Source organism: Sorex fumeus, unplaced genomic scaffold, assembly GCF_029834395.1.
Source record: "Sorex fumeus unplaced genomic scaffold, SorFum_2.1 ptg000030l, whole genome shotgun sequence".
Classification (NCBI taxonomy): domain Eukaryota; kingdom Metazoa; phylum Chordata; class Mammalia; order Eulipotyphla; family Soricidae; genus Sorex; species Sorex fumeus.
Window position 1 is genome coordinate 5617870 of NW_026606087.1, and position 16258 is coordinate 5634127.

The 16258-nt window shown below is 51.7% G+C and overlaps 1 protein-coding gene across 5 annotated transcripts in view; it reads right to left on the minus strand.

The window, feature by feature from the left end:
- The window catches only part of LOC130025014 (F-actin-monooxygenase MICAL2-like), a 124129-nt gene extending 109718 nt beyond the window's left edge, over nucleotides 1-14411 (minus strand). For all 5 annotated transcript variants that reach the window (XR_008792636.1, XM_056115828.1, XM_056115830.1 and 2 more), the window contains exon 1: nucleotides 14341-14411. The gene's annotated coding sequence lies outside the window, so the exon portion shown is untranslated. The remainder of the gene's footprint in view (nucleotides 1-14340) is intronic.
- Between the last annotated feature and the right edge of the window lie 1847 nt (nucleotides 14412-16258).

Sequence of the window (16258 nt, forward strand, 5' to 3'; positions counted from 1 at the left end):
TTCTCCCATACCCTGGTGGACAACTTCCAAAATAACCTGTTCCATCATCTAAATCTCATCTTCCATGAGCAACACAATAGCCTGGGAAAGGTGCCAGACTCCTGTGTTGGTGTGCACACAACATGGTAAAGAACACCCCCTCTTTCCCATTTTAAAATAGAATAAGAGGAGAATGGGATGAAAATCTAATGCTTTCCCTGGGTTTCGATACACTCTGCCCTCCCCAGAGTCCTGGGAAGCTGGTGGGGTAGAAAGTACACAGACACGGATGTCTGAGTAACTGAACACTCCTTTAAGCAAGTCATAAACTGCACCGAAAGAGAGAGAGAGAGTCCCTGTGAAAATCAAAGGAAGCCGCCTCTCATGAACAGGCTCCGAAGTGCTCATTAAGTGTGCCTGGGCGCATGGGCCCTGAGAGCCCGCCTACCGCTCCCATACAGTCTGAGTCAAGCCAGGCAGAAACCCAGGCCTCCTCGCCTGGGGGTCCAGGTGTCTGCCTGAAATCCACCTGGGGCTGAGAGAAGACAGTGACAGGCACATATTTCACTGAGTCTTGGCCTGGCATGTTCTCCAAGTCACGCCCCAGGTTAAACCTGTGGGTTGGACTGCACTTCGTTTCCTGACTCGCTGAAACTGGGTCTCAGGAAGTTGAATCCTTGCAATTAGTCCAGAGGCTAGAGAGGGACGCTGGGGAGGAGACCTAGAAGTCATGGCAAAATAAACTAGAAAAGGGTTTCACTGTGTTACCTATTCGGGCTCCACGTAGGGCCACACCCAGAGCCCAGAACAATGGCAGAAAGGTCCCCGCACCAGAAACCCACAGCCCAGCAATGCCCAAAGGCCCCTGCTTTGAACAACCGTGCCAAGTAAACACGTGTATATTTCTTTACAGCAAAAATTAGGTAGAAGGGTTCATTGCCTAACAAATGTTATTGTTTTTTCTGTTTCTTGTGGGCCCATATCCAGGCACTATTCAGCCTCTATTGCTTTGAGCAGAAATAACAAAATGGCACCCTCTCTCCTCAGTTCCCACAGAAAAGCTGGCGATGTCTGCTTCCTCCTCTCCACTCAGCCACCATCTACCAGAGTCTTGTTCCCACATTCACACACTGGGTGATATCAGCTCAGTGGCTCAGCCCACCATCATGTTCCATGTCTTGTCTTCCTTCCTCATGGTTCTTTCCAGGTTCAACCTTTACAGATTCACCTCTCCACAACTGGCTCTCAAAGCAGGCTGTGTCCAAGGTCCTGATCTTCACCCGCTCCTTGTCTGGCAATGAACCCCCCAGATCACCAGGCACCTCTATGCAAATGGTTCATCAGCCCTTCCCTGCCTTGTGTCAGCTGCCAATTTCACACTTCCCCACTCGGACCTCACATAAGCCCAATTTGCCTTCCACTCCACTTGTTCCTCCTCTGCACCCCCAACCTCAGTGGATGGCACCGTCTGCACCCACCTCTACAGCCAAGTGCTAAGGGCTGCTTTCCCTCATGAGGCAGAGCTGGACTCCACTCCCACTCCCACCCCCAAAACCCCATCCACTGCCTAGAGTCTTTTCCCTATTCTCACCTGGAACTCTCCAAAACTCATCCATGGCTTCTCTACATCCAGATCACCTCTCTTCAAGCACCGAATCCTCAGACTGCTACCAGAGATCCACGAATCCAAACCGCACACACGCTTGCATTCATTCCTATCTTAAGTTCCGCAGTAGTTGAGGAACACTCTTCCAGGGTGAAGTCCCAGAGTTGGGGAAGAGCAAAGCAAAACCACCTTCCTGATTCATTCCCTGCCAGCTCTCTAGCCTGCCCTCATTCTTCCAGCTCCTCCTACTCTCCATTGACCAAGCTGTCCACGGAGAGCCTGAGCCACCCAGCTCCTTCACGCCTCCTGCCCTCCGCGAGCCGTGTTTATTCTGGGCCCTCTGTCAAGCCCGCCCATCCAGACAGGGAGCCACTGGTGAAATCCCAGTTGCCTTTGGAAGCCACAACATCAAAGGGAACAGATTGTTGGAAGTCCCCACCTGGGCTCTGGAACCAGGCCTGCTAGTGGCCACACTTACGAGGTGTGTGAGCAGGACGAGTTACTTAAACTCTTTGAACCTGCTTCCTTGTCCATAAAGTGGGGATAATAATAGTGCTGGCCCCTTAAGTTACACAAGGAGACGCAATGATGCCTGGCTGGGCAGTATTCTCAGCTGTGCTCTTCTTTGAAGCCTCCCTATGACTCCCTTTCCTCACACTGTACTTGGGGAGGGTCAAGGCATAGCATCATCGGTACTAGGCATCGGTTCCACTGGAGGGTCTGCTGTTGAAACCAGAGATGGGCTGGTCCACTGCCTGGCACCTGTACCTCTGGGCCATGTTTAATAACCCCTGCTCACTAGTCCAATCCAACCTAAAAGCAGGCACCATATTCAGAAGAGACAGTGGACTGAATGATAAAGTCCTTGGTCTCACCTCCCTCCACCAGAAGGACCACCAGAGCCTCCAAACTAGTCTCCACTGCCATCCTCCCTTCCCACTGCACCAGAGCCCAGCTCACTGTCACAGAGTCCCCTATTGATGCCCCCTACCATCAAGCCCCTATTCTCTCATTAGACTCAATCCCCAAATGTTTCAGGGCTTCGCTGAGGCTGCACCCACACAGACTGACCCCTTCAGTGCCCTATAGTCAGTATCAGCCTTCCTCCTCCCATCTCTCCTCAAACCTAGCCCAGAGGAGCTGGAGCGATACAGCATAGCAGGTAGGGTGTTTGCCTTGCATGCAGTTGACACGGGTTTGATTCCCAGCATACCATATGGTCCCTCAAGCACCGCCAGGAGTGATTTCTGAGTGCAGAGCCAGGAGTAACCCCTGAGCATCACTAGATGTGACCAAAAAAAAAAAAAAAAAACCCAGCTCAAACCGAAGACCTGTCTCCCACTCATCACTGTCTACTTAAGGGAACTGGTCTGAAATAACAGTACTAAGAGCTGCAGGGAAGCAGATACTAAGATGTGTGGGCACTGACAGCACAGACGAGGTGACCATCAGCAGGGAAAGATGCTCACAAAAACATGGCATCAGAGCTGACCCTTAGGAAGGGAGCAGCAGCAGTAGCTTTGTACATCAGACCCACTCGTGCTAAACTATGAGAAAGCAAAAAGCGAGAAAGTAAACAAAGAGAAGTGAGCTGGAGTTTTCAGACCCACAGCTACGTTCTGTCAGTTTCTTCAAACTCCTGGAGTCTGTGCCAGGGGTCAGCAGACCTAGTACTACCTCGGAGCGGTCCAAAATACAGTATCCTGGGGCCACTCCCAGGCAATGTCTCTCTCTGCAGCCTCAAGTCCATGGGGGGAAATGCTTTCAACTCCCCAAGGAATTCTGTGGCCCAGCGTGGTTGGGGCAAAACTAACCACATTTGATTCCATTCATTCCATTTATGGAAAACCTGTATTGTCGGCAGGGGCTTGCCAGGCACTGTGGGTACCAGCTGAACAAGCCGTACCCCAGCTTCTGAGAGATCATATTCTGGAGTTATAATGCAGGGCACCAGTCAGAGCAGCTGGTATTCCGTTTATAATACAGGGCTAGACAGGGCACCAGCCAGGCTACGTGGCACTTTTTTTTTTTTTTTTTTGCTTTTTGGGTCACACTCAGTGATAGTCAGCGGTTACTCCTAGCTCTGCACTCAGGAATTACTCCTGGCGGTGCTCGGGGAACCATATAGAATGCTGGGGAATTGAACTCGGGTCAGCCACATGCAAGGCAAACGCCCTACCTACTGTACTATAGTTCCAGTCCCTCCATTTATTCTTGAACCCATCTTTTTTGTCCAAAAAGCTGGTACCACTGCCCCTCGAACAGTACAGGCTCTAACTAGGTAAATACCTTAACAAGGATTTTTTCCCCCCTGATATTGGTTCCACATCAAGAGATTCAGTCAACCTCAGATCTCTCGGGTTCAAATCTTCTGGAGCAGAGCCCATGAACACAAGAGTGCCAGCTATGCTATATTGGGATTTTTGTTTTGCTTTTCTATGGGGGGGGGGGGGGGAGGGCACACTCAGCTATGCTCAGAGCTTACTCCTGGCTTTGTTCTCAGGGATCACTCCTGGCAGGCTAGAGGACCATAGTGGGTACTGGGAATCGGTGCTGGGTAAGCCATGTGCAAAGCAAGCACCTTACCCACTATACTATCTCTCCAACCCCAAGTATAGAAATTTCTTAAGTAAGGAGTCAACCTCTTGCTTCTTTTCTTTTTCTAAAGAACTCAACTTAGTCGTAAACATGCAGTTGGCATTCGATTGATTTTTGTTTGTGTGTGAAGCAAATAGTCTTATTTAGAAATTGAGAGTGATAGCACAGCTGGTAGGATGTTTGCCTTGCACACGGCCAACCCGGGTTCAATTCTTCCATCCCTCTCAGAGAGCCCAGCAAGCTACCGAGAGTATCCCGCCCGCACGGCAGAGCCTGGCAAGCTCCCCATGACGTATTCGATATGCCAAAAACAGCAACAACAAGTCTCACAATGGAGACATTACTGGTGCCCATTCGAGCAAATCAATGAATAACGGGAGGACAGTGCTACAGTGCCGTGTTAGAAATTGAGAAAGGAAGGGAGGAAAGGAGGGAGAAAAGAAAAAAGAGAAAGAGAGAGAGTTCCATAAGGGAAAATATGTCCCCCAAGTTGGGATGTGGCCACTCTAGAAAGGATTATGGAAATCAATAAACATTTAAGATCCAGATGAATCATCAATCATCTGAATACTATGACTCTTTTGGATAAATCTCGCGATGAATAGTTGCCCACTGACTTTTATCTTTATAATTACAGTGCCAGCGGCCCCCTGCCCCCAGCAGGTAGAAAGAACATGTTTGTTAAAGAAATGGTTGCCTGGAAACTGTGGGGAGGAGGGATGGAATGGCCAATATGGTCGCCACGTTGGAGTTCACTGAAAGACTTCCTAATTTATTCATTAAAGTTCCAGATAGGCCTTACACCGGCTTTCATTGTTTACACCGTCATTAATGTTCCTGGTGATGTAAACACCATCTCTCCCTATCTCAGCTGTCCAGGCCTCCTGACAAATGTGCCTGGAGTAGGGGCAATGCTGGCCCATTTCTCCCATGCCATCAGCCATGCCTGTGGGCTCAACACCCACCCCCCTTCCCATGAGAGCCTATAAAGAGCATTCAACCTTTATGAGCAGGTGTGGACACCTGCACGGGCAGGTGTACCAGCCTGAGTCAGAAAAGCCTGCTGGCTGTTCAAAAGTCAGAGCCAGGTCGGCTGCCATGTCGACACACGCAGAGAGCCAGGATCTGTGATTACCCTGGAACTCCCCCCAGCGCTCCGAGAGGCAGTGGGCCGACACAGGGCTGGCTACCCGCAGGTGGTGCCTGAGTGCCTCGTGCCAGCCAAGCAGCCACACACAGACACGACCCTGCTCAGGTGGGGCTGGCATCTTCGGAGGCCCCTGGGAACTCCTGCCAGTTTGAATTAGGGCCCCAACTGGGACTCGGTTGGAGGAGGGCATTGATGGATATAGATCAGAGATCAGCCACTCCCCACCCCCACCCTGTCATCCAAGCCCAGACCATGAGGAGTTGGGCGACAAGTGATTGCCTTGGTGCCTGAGACCAAAGGGATCTTTCTGGAGCACCTGTGGGTCTAGTCCTCTTTGTTCAAGACCTTTCTGCCTTCACCAACGATCACAGGGCTGACTGGCTGGTTGGTATCTGGTTCCTCTATTCATCCCCACAGACCCTGATCTCCTATGCAGCGGGCATGAACAAGGAACAGGGCATCGCAGTGCTCAGAGCCCCGGTGGTGGGGCCTGCTGGCCTAAGAAGGCAGGTCCTCCCTCCCCAGGGACACGCACAGAGGGATCTCTGCTCCAAATATGCTCGTTATCAGGATGCAGCTCACATGTCTGAGCAGAAGTGAGAAAGAAAGAATTTGGGCCACTTCCTTATTGTGCAAAGGAACTGGAGTCTCCTGGGAATGTACTTCCCCAAAGCTCTATAGAACCAATCCCGAGTCCAGACAGTAAATACAGAGAGGCCTCTGATAAGGCCAGGGGGAACCTGTCCAAAAACACACTCACTCAGGCAGCTAAATTGACTTTTGCAGAGATTATGGGTTTGACAAGTTGCACTTCACCTTCCGGACCAGGTTATCTGAGCGTCGGGGCTGAAAGCCTAGTTCATGCCTGTTGGGCAGGGCCCTGACTCTGGACAGGGGACACTCTGGGCCCGGGGTGGAGGGAGAGACTGGTAAAGTGGGGGTAGGGAAGGAGGGCACTCAGGTCTGAGAAGGAAGCTACCACTCCAGGGGACACACCAAGGTGGTGTGCCCAGATGCTCACTACTCCCCATTTAGGGGTAGGCCAGTGCTTCTAGCTGACCCCCACCACTACAGTCAGAGGCCCAGGAGAGAACCAAAGACAGTATCTCCACATACTACATTGGTACTGGCTGAAAGAAGATGCTGAACTCTTTATGTCTGAACTTACATGAACAGAAAATCAGACTCACTAAAATAGGAAGCAACTGCCTCAGAATTTTCCCTTTCCTCAAAAAGACATGAAATGCAAGGCAGGAGATGCAGCCCTAGCCTTAGTGCATGTGCAAGGCCTTGAGTCCTGTTTTCAGCACAGAAAGGCTACAGGTTGCAGCCCTGGTCACCTCCAGGTCCCATGGGGTCCAAAACCCCCCATAGTCGGCAACAACAAGGCCCACCACATTGGGCCCATGCACTACAGAGAGTGGCTCCATCAGAAAAAAAAATACATTAAAAAGAAATGAGGGGTCGGAGCAATAGCACAGCGAGTAGGGCATTTGCCTTGCATGTGGCCGACCCAGATTCGATTCCCAGCATCCCCTATGGTCCCCCGAGCACTGCCAGGAATAATTCCTGAGTGCAGAGCCAGGAGTAACCCCTGAGTATCACCAGGTGTGACCCAAAAAGAAAAAAAAAATGTGGGGGCGATAGAAGTTGGCCTGTGATCTAAGATCAAGCGGCCTCTGCGTTCAAGTCTCCATCTCTTCGTGAGGCTCCATGCTCTGTTTCCAAAGCTGCTTCCCTGGAGCTGACCTCAGTCGGGTACTCGTGAGGAAGGGGAGAGATGGCATGGCTATTGGGCCTTCTTGCCATCCTTCCTTGTTGTACTTTAAAGAGGTGATATTTTTAAAGATTCTGGCTGAGCCTGAGGGCAAATCAGCCATTTCCTGGATACTTTGGCCTTATAAATATCCTCCTCCAAAACGGCTCTATATTTTCCTTGGCCTTTATTTTTAAGCTGTGTTCTCCCCCACCCCTCACCCCTACCCTCCAGCCCCTGAAGAATGGCTGCATGGCTCTGTCTGGAATGCTGGACAGTCCCTGGAGAGAAAGTCTGCACATGAACTCGCAAGGGTGTTTGCTATCAACTTATTTGGCCCGAGGAATCCAAGACATTTTAAATATGAGCTGTCAGCATGGCCGGTCCCACCCCGATGCCTTCGCCCCATCAATAAACACCTCGGCGGGGCAGGAGACAGGATGGAGGAGACAGGCACAACTGAACAGGAGACCCACGCCCCTTCCTACCCTCAAGGGCCATGCACAGGCCTGGAGAAGTCAGGACTGGAGAATTTCTGCCTATTGAAGACCCTTCCAATGGCACTAACCCAATTAACACACATTTTTACGAAACTCTTACCAGTCTGATTCCAAAGTCCTCCCCTCTCCCCTCCCCCACACAAATCCACCCTTCCAACCTCAGCTAAGAGAGCATGCAGTTCCTCCTCACATCCAAGAATCAGATCAAGTCCTCTGATAACCTTCCTTCAGTTTAGAAAGCCCCCCTCTCTGCTGCCTTCTCTTCCCTAGTCACCCCACATCCCACCTAGCCAGAGTGCTCCCACTCCGTGATGCTCTCTCCTCAGGCCTTCCAGAGCATGGGGTGGGTGTTTCTCCACAGTACTTAGGATGGTGTCTGTGACTCTGCCCTGCCACAGGCGAGCCCAAGAGCTCCAGGGAAGGATGGGATGGGTCTGACTCACTGTCACCCCCTCACACAGTACAGCCCAGGGCCAGGCCCCTGGACCTCCCATTATAAAAGCTGGATGGAGGCTTCAATCAGTGCCTGGCGCACTTAGGCCCAGCCTCCCTGCTCTGTGGCAAGCAAGAGGGCATGTGAGATGGGTGGAGGGGTGCATGAAGTGGGGGCCGGGGGGGGAGTATAACCTACACAGTCTCAGTTTTCTCCTCAATACAACAAAGAGCCATACCCAGTGCTGCTCTGAGAAACCAACCAGGCCCAGCGAGTAAGCCCAGGGGCAGGCCAGGAAAGAGTTCAAGTTACATTTCCTTGAGTCTGGAGGACATGCTGAACCAGAGGGAATTTCACAGAAAAAGCAAATGGCTTCTGTTCTGCTCATGTCCCAGGCTCTAGGCCAAGTAGTCTCTCGCTCTAAGACAGGCAGTACTGGCCATACCCCGCCCTTGCCCCTTGCATGGGTCCCTCACTCAAAATGAGCCCTGCTAAGCAAACAAGGTGATTTTCCTCTGGATGGCAAACACACAGGAGGCCACAATGGCTAAGGCTGGCCTTCATAGACTACCTTGAATTAATCTTTCACCCCCCAAACACCATAAAACAGGAAAATGCTGACTTGACAGCAGGAAATCACTAGGTTCAAGTCCAACTGCTTGCACATAAGCTGTAGCCCATAGCTCTGTCTGCGAAGTTGGCACCCAAGGTTTATGGGGCCTGATAAGTAAAGAGGTGGGAGCAATGGGGCCCCGCTGGCACCATCGGCAACAAGTTCAGGGTCAGAGACAAGTAGAGCCTATGTGGACTGCACACAAGGAAACAAACATGACACTGGGGAGAGACACTTCAGAGTGTCCCTAGGGTTGATTACATATCCCCAGACAGGAACTGGGAGCCCCAGCTTGTCTCCATTCAGTTCTCATGCCTGCTTGCTTTTTTTTTTTTCTTTTTTCTTTTTTTCTTTTTCGGTCACACCCGGCTCATAAAACAGGAGACTTGGATGAGAGGATCTATCAATTCTTTCTAGCTAGAATGCTCTAAATGATACATTTTCAAGACAGGTCCCCCCCATCAGCCATTCCCCAGTCTGTGTTAGCTGTCCGAGATACCTTTTAGCACCACCCTACTACCACCATCACCACCCCAGAGACTTTCAATCAACACCAAGACCTTTACTGCTCCAGATGGCCTGGTCCCTCCTAACCACAAACTTCGCCAGAAGAAAGGAGAACACTGGGGCTGAATTCTTGGAAACTCTCAACAGCTCTGGTCAAACTAGAGTCCAGACACCTGGGGAGAATCAAAGCTTGGCTGTTCCAGCACCTCCCTCCCCACCCTGACCTCAATCCTCCCGGTTGGTTTCTTTTAAGAATGTTCCTACTCCCTTCCTTCCCAACATCCGAGGTGCCCAGCACCCGTTCGGAAGACCAGTTGTCTCCCCATGATGCTGGGCAGGGGGACAAGGCTGCCACAAATCCCTGGTCTGCCCTTTAGCTAGCAGTATCCACAGAGTCAGGCAGAGAGAGGCAGGGAAGCTACAAAGTTCAGGAGAAACGTGTTGACCTGAGCAAGCTCAAAACCCAGGAAGGGAGGCAGAGACTTGAGACAAAAGGGGCTCATCCCCTGGCAGGGGGATCACGGGGCACCTGACGTCCGGGGGGCTCCTTTGAGAATCCATCCAACCCTCTCTGCTTCCCTTGTCCCCCTCATAAGAAGTCAGGGTAAGTAAAGGGCTGTGGCATGCACCAGGCTGCTCAGATAAGCGGTGACTCGCCTTCCTGGGACATGGTCTAGTGGCCTGGCCTGGCTCTTTTTTCCGCTCTCTTCTCTTGACCTCGAGTCTAATGAGGTTGTTCTAATGAGGTCAGCCAGAGCCCCTACCGACACTCAGAAACCTGAGCCAGTACACTCAGGGCAAGAACCGGACCTGTGGATATTTTGATAACGGCCTCCCAAGTCCAGGCCTTCCTTCCCAGACTCACAAGGCTGGCTGGTCCTTTCTCCAGACCTCACCACAAAGCCCCAGGGTGTCCAGGAGGGAGAGGTGGACCTTCCTGTCCCCTACGCAGCCTCCAGACATAGAAGAGAGCCCACATCTCTCCTTCTCCCTCCATCTAAGGTGAAGGAAGAGCAGCAGAGGAAGAGATGAAGCCATTCGGTCTTGTGCCCATAGGTCACCCTGAGCAGTGAGAGAGGTCACTGACAGGGACAGGGCCACAGATAGTCAGGCCGCCTCTGCCCCTACCTTTCAAAGATCAATGTTTGATCGTTCCTCTCAATGGCAGGATGAGGAAGCTCTGTAAAATATTCAAGGAATTAATTATTCAGCATATGTGACCCAGTTCCCGGAGGTGAGGCTGGGTGAGAAGAGAGCTCGCTGGTTCCTTATCGTGGCGAGAAATTCAAATACTTCAGGGAGCAATGCTCTTTGGCTGCCAAAGGGGATCCTGTTATGGTCGAGTGGCTACCCCTCCCCCACCCTCAAAGAAAGGAGGGTGGGAAGTAGTCAGAGTTCAATCATTCAACAAATATTTATTGAGTTCCTCTCTATTCCAGGCCCTCGAGTAGAGTGGAAAGATCATGAAATGTATGAACAGGATTCCAGGGAACTGGGGGGTCCCAGCTCAGTCCTGAAGCAACCACCTCCGACCCGGAAGCTGACAACATAAGCAAAATAGCCCCATCTGTGGACCGGGAGCAAAGTCTTCCGCTTTAATTAGGACAAGAGCATGTTCTTCTCATACGATGTGAAGGGCCCTGTAAACCCCATGGAGTAAAAAATAATGATTTAACACTTTCTTCACTCTAGAGACGTTTCTACCCTGGTCATGTCTTAGAAAAATAATCCAAGGTACCTATTGGTGAACATCACATTCTCTGTAATTTGGGCAAATTGTATGTTTCGACCTGCCAGGGGAGTGGAGTCTGCGGTCGGGCCCCATCTCCCAGTCTGTGTGCCCCAGAAGTTGCGAGAAAGGGCAGGGGAATCTTGGAAAGTGCCAGGCGGGATGACCAGGAGGGCCCCCATGATAGAGAGTGAGGGCGGGGTGGGGGGGACAACCAAGGTCAAGTGCCGTGGGTCAGACACAAAACACAAATTCCCGGGAGCACAGCAGAAAGAAGGAAGCCAGAAGCGCCAGCACACACGCTCCTGCTCCCTTGTCCATTTCAAACACACTGAGATTCGCTGGCCCTTGCCTGACCTCTGCAGACATACTCCCACTCCAGTTCTCCAGGCAAGGAACAGAACTCCTACTTCTTGGGCCAGACAACCCTGCTCATGCTGTACTCAGACTCTGAGTGGGGACTCCTCACCTGACCTGGGTGCTAATGGCCCTCATATCAGCCCCAAGGATAGGCTGCCCACTGCTGGCCCTGCTCCAGCTTCCTGCAAAAGGTCCCATGTAAAAAATCTTTCGAGGGGTGGCCTGGGAGTGGCCCTGACGGCTCTTCCCCTGGCCGCCCAGGTTCTGGGTGGGCCCAGGCCGCTCCCCCAGCCAGCACGGTCAGGGCCCTGAGGCAGACGGTGGAGGAAGCAAGGGCCAAGCCCACTGATTGATCAGATGCCGGTTATTCCATTCTCCCCACGCGCCTGCCCCAGTCTCTCTGAGCCTCCCATTCTAGTCTCCACTGCTCCTCATTCCCGTTGCCTCCTGTCTCTCCCGCTCATCTCTCCATGCTCCATCTCACAGCCTGGCAGCCTGGGTGGGCGCTCTCTCTCTCTCTCTCTCTCTCTCTCTCTCTCTCTCTCTCTCTCTCTCTCTCTCTCCCCCTCCCCCCCACGTGCTTGCTCCTGTATTCTTCTACATTCTTCTCTCTCTGTCCCCCTTGCTAGCCTCTCCACAGTCCATCATGCTGCCCTGCCTCTCTCTCTCTCCAGCTCTCTTGCCTCCAACTCCCTTATCTCTCCAGGCTGACACTGCACCCAGTCAGGTAGCCAAATCAACATAAGAAAGCCCTTCCTGAGGGCCCACCAAGTTCAAAGAGAACACCACCTAGAATATTCCAAAGCCTTTCCTGACTGTCCAAGGGCAAAATACCCCTTAAGGTGTTTTCCTCTTTTCCCTAGTCCAATAACTCTATGGACATCTAAATAATAGTTATTTTTGTATGGACACAGTAAGACATAACATTGAGGCTTGTAGGGCAGCTCTCCTAGGAACATCTTGCCACAGATCTCAGACTATAGCACTCAGGCCAGATTAATCATTCCTAACCCTAGTAGGGTCCAAATCTAGTTATTACTTTTTGGATCATGACAGCATTTCTCCATGACCAAGCTCTTAACTTATAGTTAAGCAGTATGGCGCTTTGGCCAGGCCCATCTCGATGCCAGGGTAGCACATAGCTTACCACTTGCCCTGGTTCCATCCAGTCCCTCGTCGGGACCCTGCTTGTGGGGGTGCTAGGAAGTAAAGGCAGCTGAGGCTTAGGTGAGAGAACAGATGCCCAGGAGGAAAATATCACTGTGAGTTACATTACAAAAGCATACCATATGCTGTCTTCTTGTGTCCATACAAAAAGGACACTGCTCTGAATAAACTATGCAAAGGACTTAGGGAGAAGAGAAAAACAATATTTACAAGTCAACAGAGTACAAAGAAAGAAGTTACAAATAAACACAGAGGAATGGGAGCACTGTGATAGGAGCAACCCAATATACCTAAACTACCTGGGGCCATGCAGGAAGGACAGAACAGTGTTATCCAATAGTCCCAGAGCTGTTCATGAGCCCTCCCTCTCTCCCTCGTCCAGGCCACGGGCCTCACACCTCAGCGGAGGCTGAACCAGTTCTACTCAGGCCAATCTCTACATTCTTCAGGAAACTCAGATGGATGATCTACCATGTTCTCCGACAGCTGTCGAGAGAGAAGATGGAGGAAGAGAGGTGACAGGGGTAGAGTTGGGGGTTTGGAAACTGCTAGACAGGAAGTCCAGTTTTCCACTTGGTCCTAGTTACTTCTGTCACCCTGAGAAAGTATCTTCAGGCCAGGTCTCAGTTTCCCTATCTGGTAATGAGGGGGTTGCTGCTACCTCATCTCTCAGGTGCTCTCTAATTATGAAAGTTGATGTTACAGAAACCATACTAGCCCGGAGCCCGGGAGCCTTGAGTCTGGGTCCTGATTAACTTGCAGCCCTGGGCCAGTTGGCAGAGTGCTCCACCCTGGCCTCTAAAATCCATGAGAAAGTCCTGGGTATCTCCCTTCCAGGATGTAAAGGTCCCATGAGCCATCACGAAGAAGGAACGCCATTGGGCCCTCGAGAAACCTCAGGCTGAATGCCTCAACTCAACAGCTGATGAGACCCCTGTACGTGTGGAAAGTGCCACCACTGGGGTGGTGGTCAGGGGGACTGCTGCCTGGCTCCCACAAGAAGTCAGGAGGGTCCTCAGCCCCTTGGCTCCCCGGGCCAGTGGGTGAGACAGAGAGGAAATTGGCCTTGCTATAAACAGCACCTCATCTGAGGTATGCACAGAGTTGTAGGAACACAGAGGCGGGGGCACCAATGTGGCCAGGGGCACCAGGGTGTTCAGCCGTTGGGCATGGAGGAGAGGAAAAAAACAGGGTTGGAAAGGGAAGCTGGGGTCAAACAGGCATGTGACAATCAGCTTCCAGAATGTGTCCTGTAGCACTTTGGGCAAAGCAGGGGTACAGAGACGGGAGCCGGGGGTGCAGGGCGGGGGGGGGGGGGGGAAGCTCTCAGAGTAACAGTTCGGGAGTGGAGTTCACAATGGAAAACACTGTCACCATTAGAGCCAGCCTACCCCAAGCCTTCCAGACCTTAAAAGTCTGAGGAGCTTCTAAATAGCAGGAAATAACATCAAGGGGGCTGTTCTCCCCAGGACACAACCCAAGCAGATAAGCAGGCTGACACCCTATGTTCAAATCATGGACTAATGGACACAGTGCTCTGAAATCAGAGCACTGATGCAGTGCACTTCCTGTGGCAGTGCTCAGCCAGGATGAAAACGCAACCAACCAGAGCTGGCACGGAAGCTGGTGCAGTAAACTGCTTGCTTCCTAAGATGGGGCGAGTCTGCACCCACCCAAACACCACCAACGATCCCCCAAACACATGTTCATCTCTACCCTGCCTCCCTCCATCCCTTCTTGGCTGCCACTGTGGAGGCTGTAGGCCAAGACAAAGACCAAGAAGGGACACCACACCTTTTACCAGCCCTGCCTTCTTAAAACAGGGCCAAATTCACTCGGGCTGTAGGAAAGAACACAAGAGCCCCTATACTTCCCAAGGTCTGAAGTCGGCCCCACACTAAGAGTGACTCAGTGGCATTAAAGACCCACAACAGTTACTCACTTGATCCTTAGGCATCACAATGGCCAAAGTCCCCTCCTTCCAGGATGAGCCCCACACCGGTTGCCATGTTCCTTTAAAGACAAGAACCCCAAAATGAAGGTTAGTAACATTCTCTTCCACTCCAGTCTCATGCCTTCCCCCAGCCAATGACCCCTCCAGCTTAGCTTGTTCACAGGCGCTGCAGTAACACGGCACCCAACCTGAAGACTGTTTCTGAGTGTGTCCAGGCATTTCTGATGAGGAAGGGACGACTGAGATGATGTTTTTTCCTTTTGGGTCATACCCGGCGATGCACAGGGGTTACTCCTAGCTCTGCACTCAGTAATTACTCCTGGTGGTGCTGGGGAGACCATATGGGATGCTGGGGATCGAACCCGGGTCGGCTGTGTGCAAGGCAAACACTCTACCCACTGTGCTATCGCTCCAGTCCCATGACAGAGATGATTTAAACAAACTTTTGTCTCTGTCACAATCCCGGCCCCCCCGGCAGCAGATGGCATCTCTACACAAAGACTTTGCTAAGAAAGTAACACGGATCTGGAAAAGAACGCTTCATTTGGAAGTGGAGATGAAATGGGAAAATGCCAGAACCTCCAAGCAAAGACATGATGAAAGGAAGGAAATCAAGCTGGTCTCAAAGCTGATACATCACCGAGGGGAAAGGTTCTCAGGGGAAAGGTCCAAAATACCAAATAAACCTGGAACGTCTAAAGGGCCATTATCTGGGGCAGGGATGTGGCTCCGTGTCAGTTCCAGCCACAGCACCAGAAAATGAAATAAAATGAAAGCAATATTAAAGAGGACCATCTGGTCATGGCCAAGTTTCCTAAACAAATTATTATTTAGGTATTTAATACCCACCCGAATGATTTGGTTGCAGTCTGTTGCTTCTGAAAAAGAAACACACAAGCGAGCACACACACACACACACAGAGAGAAACAAAACAAAAACAAAACCTTCTTCCCTGTTTGAAAACAGAGTCCTGAATTACCAAACATTTGAAAGGATTTACCTTCACATCTAATGACAACAGTTTTCTAAGAGGCACCATCAAGGGCAAAGGTTAACAGATAGACCAAAAGCAATAGCCACAACGCCTCAAATGTCCACACAGATTGCTCAACAGGGCCAAGGCCCACAGCCCACGTTCGCACTCATGCCTTCCGTCAAGCACACACAGACCTGTGCTCAGAGCCTGGCAGCTGGGTCTTGCCTTCAGAATTCTCAGCCTTCTTGGGGGACAGAAACAGCTACTTCCTGGTGCTGGCCTTGCCAGGAGTAGCACCATTGGAAATGACAAAGACTTAGGCTCCGGGGACAGAGGCCTGGAAGGCACTGGCTGGCCCCCAGACTCCCCGGTGAGACTCCCCCGGACCCTCCCTCAGAGGCATCTCAGCACAGCTGGGACGGGGCCGCACACCCGCAGTGGCCTGGCAGGCTCCGTGGGCTGCCACCTGGGCAGAGCTGCCATCCTCCCTGTCATAATCATCATTATCAAGCCACACCCCCCTGGCCCATGGCAGCAGACAAACAGGCTGGCCTGCCTCGGTCACATTCTATCCCCCTGAGCTGTTGGCTCTGTGCATCCATCCGCCTCTGCCTGGAAATCTAAAAGCCACCGTGTCCCCACCCCACTGCTTTATCAAGTCCTGCCTCTGTGGCAGGGCGCTAGACGTCCTGGTGCAGAATTCCAGACAGTCCCTCAACCTCCCCGCACTCGTCCAAGTCAGGACAAAGCCCTGCCCCCTCACCCTTCCCCCGCCTCCGAGGTTCTGCTTGGGCTGTCTTCAGAGCAGAACTGAGATGGGCATTTCTGGACCCCAGAGCAGAGGCACCACATCAACCACCATATATAGACCTTCTCTCGAACACAGCACTGGGCACTCTGGCAGCTCCCTGACCTCTGAATATTGTGGC